The 9,868-nt window shown below is 41.3% G+C and overlaps 1 protein-coding gene across 7 annotated transcripts in view; it reads right to left on the bottom strand.

The window, feature by feature from the left end:
- Positions 1-9,868, bottom strand: part of ahdc1 (AT hook, DNA binding motif, containing 1) — a 207,145-nt gene that overhangs the window by 179,562 nt on the left and 17,715 nt on the right. The gene's annotated exons all lie outside the window — the stretch shown is intronic.

Genomic DNA, 9,868 nt, shown 5'->3' with positions numbered 1-9,868 from the left:
AGCCAGCAGAACTATTGCACAAAAGGGTCGAGTAGAAATGGAAGAGCAGGATAACAATGTCAAGGAGGTCACTCACTAGTTGCAGGAACAATTCACGACAAAACTAGGAGTGATCACATTCATTTCAAATTCTCCACTGTCCTTGGATGGTTTAATTATAATCTTTTTGGATTGGCCACGATGCCTCATGGATTTTGCACTTCTAAAAACATTGCTGGCAATACATGACATTTATTGTTAAAAATTACATGACCCTTGTCAATGCCATGGACAACGTATACAATTCTAACTGTGAAATGATTATATCAGTCAACAAAACTGATCAAGACCCCATCATTCTACATATATCCTTAGTGACCTTCCTTTAATAGAGTTCTACTGCATAAATACTGAACCAACTTGCCCAACCAACCAAGTTGTCTACCTGCACAGGTCCTGCCTTTGACCCACATTCCATTAACCCTTCCCTATCCAGGTGCACAGCAGATACAATCTCACTGGCTCTCCACTCACTCCTGGATAACCTTGACAACAGCAATCCTAGATCAGGCTACTCTTCATCAACTAAAGCTCAGCTTTCAACACAATCAACATCTCAATGTTGGTCAGCGAGCTACAAAACCTAGGCCTCTGCATCTCCCTCTACAACTGGATCCTTCCTCATCAGAGACCACAATCTGTGCCGATCAATAACAATGTCTCCTCCTCATTGACAATAAACAGAAGCGCACCTCAAGGATGTGTGCTTATCCCACTCACTCTACACCCATGACTGTGCAACAGCACAATTTAAATGCCATTGACAAATTTGCCGATGTCACCATGGATGTTGGCAGAATCATGGAAGGAACTGAGGAAGAGTATAGAAGAGATATCAATCAGCTAGTTAAGTGGTTCGGGGGGCGTGGCAAGATGGCGTAAGGATCAGACGTGCCTTTCAGTTCTCTCCTGACTCTATCTTATTGTTTTGTCTAGAAATGCCCGTTAAAATTCTTCAAAAGTTTAGATAATTTCAGTGCTGTTAATTTAACTTATGATGGTACAATTGGTGGAAAAGAGCAAAAAAAACGACAACAGATTATCAAAAAACTACATTTTCCAAAAGATCAAGTTTTGGAGCCTACCTACAGGAAAGACACCGGGACTCAGCGTGAAATGGATCCCAGGGGAGAGGTACAGTGTTCGGATGTAGAGCTCTATGTTACATCGGCCCCCTAAAGAGGGCGCCAAACAGCCTTTAGAACAAAGAGTTACTCAAAGGCATTTGTCAACTGTAGAGGTGGTGCTGCACTCTATGTATAGAAGAACCTATACAACTTGATGTACTGGGAGAACTTAATACATTATGGACTGGGGAAAACCCCGGCCAGCGTTCTCCAGTCATTGCTGGAGAGACTGTGGCTGGGGTTTCCACACGCAGTCATACTACAAGGAAAGCAACCAGAATGAAGGAAGGAACAGAAGATCCTTTGGTTATGCAGAAGAAGCAGGAATCTGTTGAGCCAAAATCTCTTCCAATTGAAAAGATTTTTGTGAATCTTGAATCTAAATTATCTTATACAATGCAGGGATTATCCAAGATGACTGAACTTGGTACTAGGTTTAATACTCTGGTGAAAATACATTCTCAACAGATGGCTGAGTTTGGAGCTTTTAAGCTTGAAGTGAGAGATAAATTTAATTCATGTGAAGAAGATATAGACGAAATGCGGGATCAAGTTTTTGATGTGACCAAAATGGTCGAAGACTTACAAACTCAAAATAAAAGTTTGGTGAAAAAGATTGATTATTTGGAAAACCAATCCAGACAGAACAATATAAAGATTATTGGTTTGCCGGAAGGTATGGAGAGACCAGACCCAAGAAAATTTTTTACTGAATGGATTCTGCAGGTGCTGGGTCAAGAACATTTCCCAGAAGGTATAATACTGGAACGTGCTCACAGAGCCTTGCGTAGAAGACCTATTTCAGGTCAAAGTCCAAGACCTGTTTTGGTTCGTTGCTTGAATTATTACGACAGAGAAATAATTTTACGAGTGGCTATTAGAAATGCACAACAGAGAAAATCACCCTTGATGATTCAAAATAATCGAGTTTTCTTCTATGCGGATTTGAGTCAAGAAGTTATGTTCCAACGACGGGAATTCAATCCTGCTAAAGAGTTGTTGTGGAAGAAAGGTTACAAGGCAACCTTTAGATATCCAGCTGTTTTGAAGGTTTTCCAAGATGGTTGCCAACCAAAGTTCTTTGATTCTCCAAAGGAAGCTATAGCATTTGCTCAAGAGCTGCCAATTACTCAGTTTCAACAGAGACATAGTCCGCCGCGATCTCCAAGGAGACAAGAGATGGAAGAAAAGAGCCGTGCTCCAAGAAGTAATGGTTGTAATGGTGACTCAGCAGTTGGAGCTGATTAAAAGAATAGTTGTCCTTTTTGTTTTCTAATGTTTTTTTTAAAAAAGGGATGTTAGTTTAAGATGAAGTGAGAGTTGGGGGAGAGAACTGGATAGGTACTATTTCCTGAAAGTCATCTGCTACGTGTGAGTTATCTCACACCCATTTTTTTTTTGGGAGTTACCGCATTGCGCGGTTTAGACGGGAGGGGGTATTTTTAACCTCCTACCCGTTTTTTTTCCTTTTTATTTGTATTATCAGATTAAAGAGTGAAGGGGTTTTTTTTGTTTAAATATTAAAAAAAAGCATAAGAAAATATTTGATTGTTTAAAAAAACTAAAAATTGATGTGGTTTTTTTTGTAAAGTTTATTCAGTAGATAAGGAATATCTGAAATTTAAATGTGAATGGGATGGATAAGTTTTTTTTATATTTTTTCTTTAACTTTAAGGTGAAAGGAGTGGTAATTCTGGTGTATATTATTTTGCTATTTTAGTTATAGAACGAAGGGAATAATGGTGAAAGTTATAAATTGAATTGTACAATTCTTAATGAGGCTTGAATTTTGTTTGTGGTTTATGCTCCATTTGTTGAAGATATAGATTTCGTTGTAGATGTGTTTTTATTATTTGGATATCTGAATTTTAACGTAATGATTGGGGATATTTAAATGTGATATTGGAGCTTTTATTGGATAACTATTCAAGAGTAAAAGGGAAAAATGGTGGAAGAGTACTAAAATTGAATTGTACAATGCTTAATGAGGTTTGAATTTTGTTTTAAGATGGTGGTTTATGTGACTAATATGATGATAGATGTGAAGTTAGTTGATATTTGGTGAAGGTTTATCTCTATAGAGAAAGTTTTTTTTCATGCTACAATTTTTTTTAAGAATTGATTATTGTTTAAGAATTTTTGATAGATAATGTTACTAGCTTTACTAATTTTTTATATTAAGTTTGAGTTAAATATGTTTCATCTTAACTGTTTGTTAAATATATGCATTTAAGTTTGATTTAAATATGTTTTTAAGTCTGATATCTTAGTATTAATTACTTTTCTTTTTGTTAGTATTTTAATTGGTTATGTTTTTGTTTTTTTTGTAAGTGGGTTTTTTTCTCACATATATTATTAACTTTATTAATTCTTCACTCTATTTTTGGGGGGAAAGGGGGGTTGGACTAATTTGAGTTGGGTTATTAATGTGTAATAATTATTGGGGAGGGTATAGTTTATTTAGATTACTGATACTGTATTGTAATTTTATTATTTTATTCTTAATTTTTTTTAAATGTAATCCTATATGTTATTCATGTTATAAAATCTTAAATAAAGTTTCAAAAAAAAGCTAGTTAAGTGGTTCCACAACAACCACCTAACTTTCAACATTAGTAAAACTATGGAATTGATTATGGAAATGAAAGTCAGGAGAACATGAGCCAGTCTTCATCGAGGAGTCAGCAGTGGAGACAGCATGAAACTTCAAATTCGTGGGGTCAACATCCCTGAAGACCTTTCCTGGGGCCATCATGAAGGCAATTTGTTAGCGGCCATATGTTGTTCGAAGTTTGCAAAAATTTGGTACGTCATCAAAGATTCTTGCAAATCTCTACAGGTGAATCGTGGCGACCATTCTGATAGGTTGCAATTCTGTCTGTACGGAGGTGCCAATGCACAGGAGAGGAAGAGGCTACAGAGAGTCGTGAACTCAGCCAGCGCTATCATGGGCATTAGTCTTCACTCCATAAGGACATCTTTAAGAGGTGATGCCTCAAAAAAGTAGCTTCTATCCTCAAGAATCTTCACCAGCCCTTTTCTCACTGCTACCATCAGGAAGGAGGTACAGGAGCCTGAAGATGAACACCCAACATTACCATACAACTTCTTCCCCTCCATCATCAAATTTCTGAATAGTCAATGAACCTGTCGACACTAGCTCACCTTTTCTCTGTTTTGCACTAGCAATTTTTTTTTAAATCTTGTATTTACAAAATTGTAATTTATAGTAATTTGCACCTTGTTTTGCACCATACTGCTGCCTCAAAACAAATATCTTGACACAGGTTCATGACAATAAATCCAATTCTGATTCCATTAAATGTGATGAGCACATTAGACCCTGGCATCGGGACTCAGATCATCCTTCAGACACTGTTGTTCCCATCTGCTCTTTCGCCTCAGCTGCCAACATCACATCCATATTTCCATGGAAGACTCTGCCTTCTCACTCATCCTCAATTGGTTCTCCAACTCTTCTTATGACAATGCTGCAGGTCACCCTTTCCCACCTCCTGGATCAAATTACATTGTCCAACCGATGATCTCCCTCCTTTCTTCTCAAACTGCTCTGGCCATGCCCCGCAGCTGCACTTTCCTTCATCAACTCACTTACTCATGCACCACACAACATAGAGGCAGAAAAAAGCTATTCAGTCCATCAAGTCTGCCCCTCCATTTAATCTAATGAGGCAAACAATGCTGGAGCAACATGGGAACAGATTCCAAAGTTTGGCACTCAAATTATATGAGAAAGATTTCAAACCCATAGTCCAAGAGGCTCTACCAGACACACCAGAAGTTAGGTACATGAGCCTTTTGTCTAGTTGAGATAGAATGTTTTTGATACCCAGTCATCCAAAAAATTGGTCGGGCAACAAATTAAAATAGAACCTCTCTACTGACATGCAATACCACGATGCCAGGTGCCAACTATCATTTATCCCAGCAGGGAATTCCTTGGGGTTGCATGAGGTGCCAAAGGGGTCAAGAGCTTGGAATGAATGAATTGGCTCATGGTTGAATGATTCCCAAAGCAAGTGGGAACCTCCGAAGGAGAACGAGGTGAACCACGCACTTGAACAGCAGGTTGAAATGGCTCCAAACACTGTTGCCCACACTTTGGAGACAGACTCATGAGAACAAGGTATTGGGGCTCGGCTAGGTGAGGGTGCTGAGGGCAAGAAGCATTCCCAGAGGGGGTCAGGCACTGACAGCTTCCTGATTGCATTTGGGGTTCAGAACCAGGAGCTTAGGGTCACTGCTGAAATGGACAGGAGGTTGTGGGAGGTAAATCCATGGACACTCGGTGTCTCTGAAGGGATTCTCTCCTGCTTCCATATCTCTCATTGGTGTGGGCACTGGGCTAATGGCACTTACTTCCCTGCACGTGACAATACAGGAATCGTGGTTGGTAGCAGTATGCTGAGCGTAGATTTTCTGGGCCTGCGGTGCTGGATCCTGCTGTTGACAGATGTTCCAGCGGACCACCACCGTAACATCTGGACGAGACAAAACTGTGGCAACCTGATCTGATCTAGCAGTTGTTGGGTCGCTGAGCTCTTCTAATTGATGCTGCTTCTGCCAGTCAGAATGAAGCAGCCCTCTGTTGATTTATTACTTAGTTTTCAGTCAACCTGTTACGACTAACATCATGGCCACACATACAGGATGTACCAGGATTGGTTATCTATGGCCCCCTCCTCAGCACTCTGCTCCCTTCCCCGTGAAGCAGTCATTTAGTTGGTTCCTTTCATACTTCTCTCTTGCTGACTACATAAAAATCATTAAATATTTATAATTTCCATTTGTGCCCTCCCCCTTGATTGTACTGTGGCCCCCAGGGGGAAGGTATGCCCCCCGTTGAGAATGGGTGATTGAGCACGATGACATTTGCAGAGTGAGAGAGAGGGAAACCAGGCCTTGGGATTAAAGATTATTAGTGCCAGGTTTACATTGAACCAACCCACTTCACGTGCAAGTAGTGCGACACAACAGGATGAAAGTGAGGTGATGGGGTTCCTCCTCACTGGGCTCTTAGGTAGTCACTCCTCCCAATGGCAGCACACACAGACAACCTGTCAGGGATTTATTGTGGGTGAGAGCAAGAGGGTTTGTCCCTCATATTCATTTGATGACTTCTCAGAATAAACCTGCCTGATTGCTGGGAAATTTAAGACTTGACCATCAGGGACAGTGCTGGGGAAACCAGTCCATTCAGTGACCCAAGCAGAGATGGCAGTTAGCTCCAGTAATGTGGTCACAGGTCAGGATCAAACCCATAGGTTTTCCCCCTGGTATCCAACCATATTCCAAAGATTTGCAGGCTGTTATATTAATTGGTGACAATAAACTGCCACTTTTGTAGGTGGATCACGGAGTGCCAGATTATAGGGAAGTAAATGGGAGGAGTGGGATCTATGTAAGGCCTGGTCTCAACTCAAAGGGCCAAACAGCCTCCTTTCATGCTGTTAAAGGAGGCGTGCTGGCTGGCTGCATCACAGTGTGGTATATTGGCTGTAGTGAAATGGATCGGAGGTCAATCCACACGACCATTAGAGTGGAAGAGTGCATCCATCACTGGGGTCACCTCCCACCATCGACTGATCTATTGGGATCATTGTCTGAAGAGGGCACACAAAATCATTGAGGATCCCTTCCATCCTGCACACAAAATCTTTCAGCTGCTTCCTCCCATTGGGAAAGAGATACAGGAGTATCAGAGCCAGCACCACCAGGCTGAGGAACAGCTTCTTCCCACATGCAGTGAGAATGCTGAACGACCAAAGGATCTGCTCACATTAACCATCCGAGACTCTCATACCTGCATAACAACATTTATTTATTTATATTTGGGATGTTATGTTAAAGTTGTATAAGATATTGGTGAGGCCAATTTTAGAGTATTGTGTGCAGTTTTTGTCACCTATCTACAAGAAGGATATTAATAAGATAGAGAGAGTGCAGAGAAGATTTACTAGGATGTTGCCTGGACTTCAGGAAATGAGTTACAGGGAAAGGTTAAATAGGTTAGGACTTTATTCCCTGGAGCATAGAATAATGAGGGGTGTGTGGTGAAACCACTATTGTACATATTATATGTAAATTGTATGACCTTTTCTGGTTGACCCTGCTCTCACTGGCCAGCTCGTGACTCCTCCCCTTTCTTCCCCATAAAGGCTGTCATGCTACAAACCTGCCCCCAGCTCGAGTCCGGGTCAATGTGAGAGACCAACACAAGGATTATGTCCATCTCTTGCCTTCAATTTCGATTACTTTAGTCTTTGTGCAATTGATTGTGCAGCAGGATGATTTGATAGAGGTATTTAAAATTATGAGGGAATAGACAGAGTAAATGTAGATAAGTTTTTCCATTGAGAATAGGTGAGATTCAAACAAGAGGACATGGGTTAAGGGTGAAAGGAGAAAAGTTTAAGGGGAACTTCTTCACTCAGAGAATGGTGGGTGGGTGGAATGAGTTTTTGGCTGAATTATAACATTTAAAGGAAATATGGACATGTATATGGATGAGAGTGGTATGGAGGACTATAGACTGAGTGCAGGTCAGTGGGACTAGGCAAGAAAAAGAGGTTCGGCATGGAATAGATGGATCAAAGTGGCCTGTTTCTGAGCTGTAATTGTTCTATGACTCTATATGAATACAAGTACTTGTCCTGCATTGTATTGTTTGTCTGTATGTGTGTAATGTCAGGTTCTGGTCTGGATGTTTTGCACCAAGGACTAGAAAACGCTGTTTCATCGGGTTGTACTTCGACAATCTAATGGTAATAAACTTTACTTGATGGCCAGTGAGCTCACACCCAGCATGGCTCACTACTATATTTCACAGGGCAGTTAGGTAATCATAAGACATAGGAGCAGAAATAGGCTATTCAGCCCATCGAGTCTACCCCATCATTCAATCATGAACTGATCCATTTCCCCACTCAGCTCCACTGCCCGACCTTCTCTCCATAACCTTTGAAATCCTGGCTAACCAAGAACCTATCTGCCTTAAAAAAATACCCAGTGACCTGGCCTTCTCAACCAGCTGTGGCAACAGATTCCACAGATGTACCACCCTCGGACTGAAGATATTCCTGTTCTAAGTGGACACCTTTTAATCCTGAAGTTGTCGACTGCGGGTTTAGAAACCAGCCAGGGCTGGCAACAAAGCAGGTCCCTCACCCCAGAGTGCAATAATGAACCAAATGAGGTTTTAAGTGAAAAATCTGACTAAATTTAAATTCTCCTTCAGCCGCGCCTGGTCGTGTACTGTCATCGTGCAGCACTGAAAGTGGAATCCATGCTATGCCAGGAAAGGGAAATTAACAAAAGAATTTAAAGTGCTCAGATTATGCACCACCTGAAGATTGCACTATTGCACCTGAAGCTCCACATTCCTGGAAGATGCTCCTGTATGCCCTGACTGAGAGAGCATTAATTAATTTTGGCACAGGGGGAAACACTATCTGCAATATCAATGCAGCCTCATGGTTCCACAGCACAGTTACCATATAACTGTGCAGCTGGATGCATGTATTAGAGTTGAAGTCAAAGCCATTTCAGGATTGGATGTCCAGTGACAGACCACACACAGGAGGTAGTCAGTCTGCTTATCTTTCATGCCAACTGCATTATAGCTGCCACACAGGCAAAGCCTACATTTTCATCTTAAAGATTTCAGTTCCCTGGTGATCTGTGGGACTGCTTTTAAATGTTTAATGTTTGAAGACAGCCAACTGTCCTGTCAGCTCTCTGCAAAGATCAAACCTCTCACCAGCCTGCAGAATGCACTGGGCACAGCTCTGTGCTTCTACTTAATATGCAGACAGAGCCTTCAGCGGTATTGGCGCCAAGCTCTGCAATGTCCCAAATCCCTCAACTTTCCCATCTTCACTCGACTTTCAAAGATTCATCAAAATCTGTTTTTTTTTCCAGCCTCTCTCTTTCAGCCCTTCCTCTGCTGCTCAGTGCCTACCTCTCTGACATGAAGTATTGATGTTAATGTTCCTGTGCTGAACACATCTACACCCACCCTCTCTTTACTTGGATGGAAGAAAACAATCTAATTAACCACAAAATCAAAACACATTCCCCCTCATACAAAGATGGACAAATTGTCTATCAAATTGCAACACCCAGGTAGCCCTCCTAGGACTGGGATGATATTATTGGATTGTGAGTACCTCCTGCACCTTTCAAATAGCAGCCTAACCTACCTGTTAAATTGCCAACCCAGCAATTTAAGGGGGATCCCACCCCTGCAATGAGTGATCCATCACACAGCCACAGGGAATCCCCTGTTCCCTGTGTTCTTTCTGTTCAAAGTTCCAAAGTAACTAGGTGAGCCATTTCCCCTTTCAAATAGATGGAGGAAGACACCTGAGTAAGTTTTACTGGGTTCCCAAGCTTCTCTGGGTCTGGGATTCGGGTAGATTTTGCCTGGTTCAGCCCTTTCCATTAGCCCTGTGCCTAGGTCTTCAACCTAGTAAATTGCCTGGTTAACACCAATTTACAAGGCAATTTGAAAGGCCCTAGAGTTGTCAACCAAAATTAAATGTTACCAGTGCCATTACCTCCCGTCATTTTAAAACCTCAAATGTAAATTGACCATGGTCATTGTGTTGGGTCAGTTCCTGGCAACAAGTCCAAACCAAGATCAGCTCAAGGTAAAAAAATAAAAGATAGGGTTGCCAATT

The sequence above is a fragment of the Narcine bancroftii genome, chromosome 8 (genome assembly GCF_036971445.1).
Source record: "Narcine bancroftii isolate sNarBan1 chromosome 8, sNarBan1.hap1, whole genome shotgun sequence".
Lineage (NCBI taxonomy): Eukaryota > Metazoa > Chordata > Chondrichthyes > Torpediniformes > Narcinidae > Narcine > Narcine bancroftii.
The sequence above is the reverse complement of the archived record's forward strand: the minus strand, read 5'-3'. Positions and strand labels throughout refer to the sequence as shown.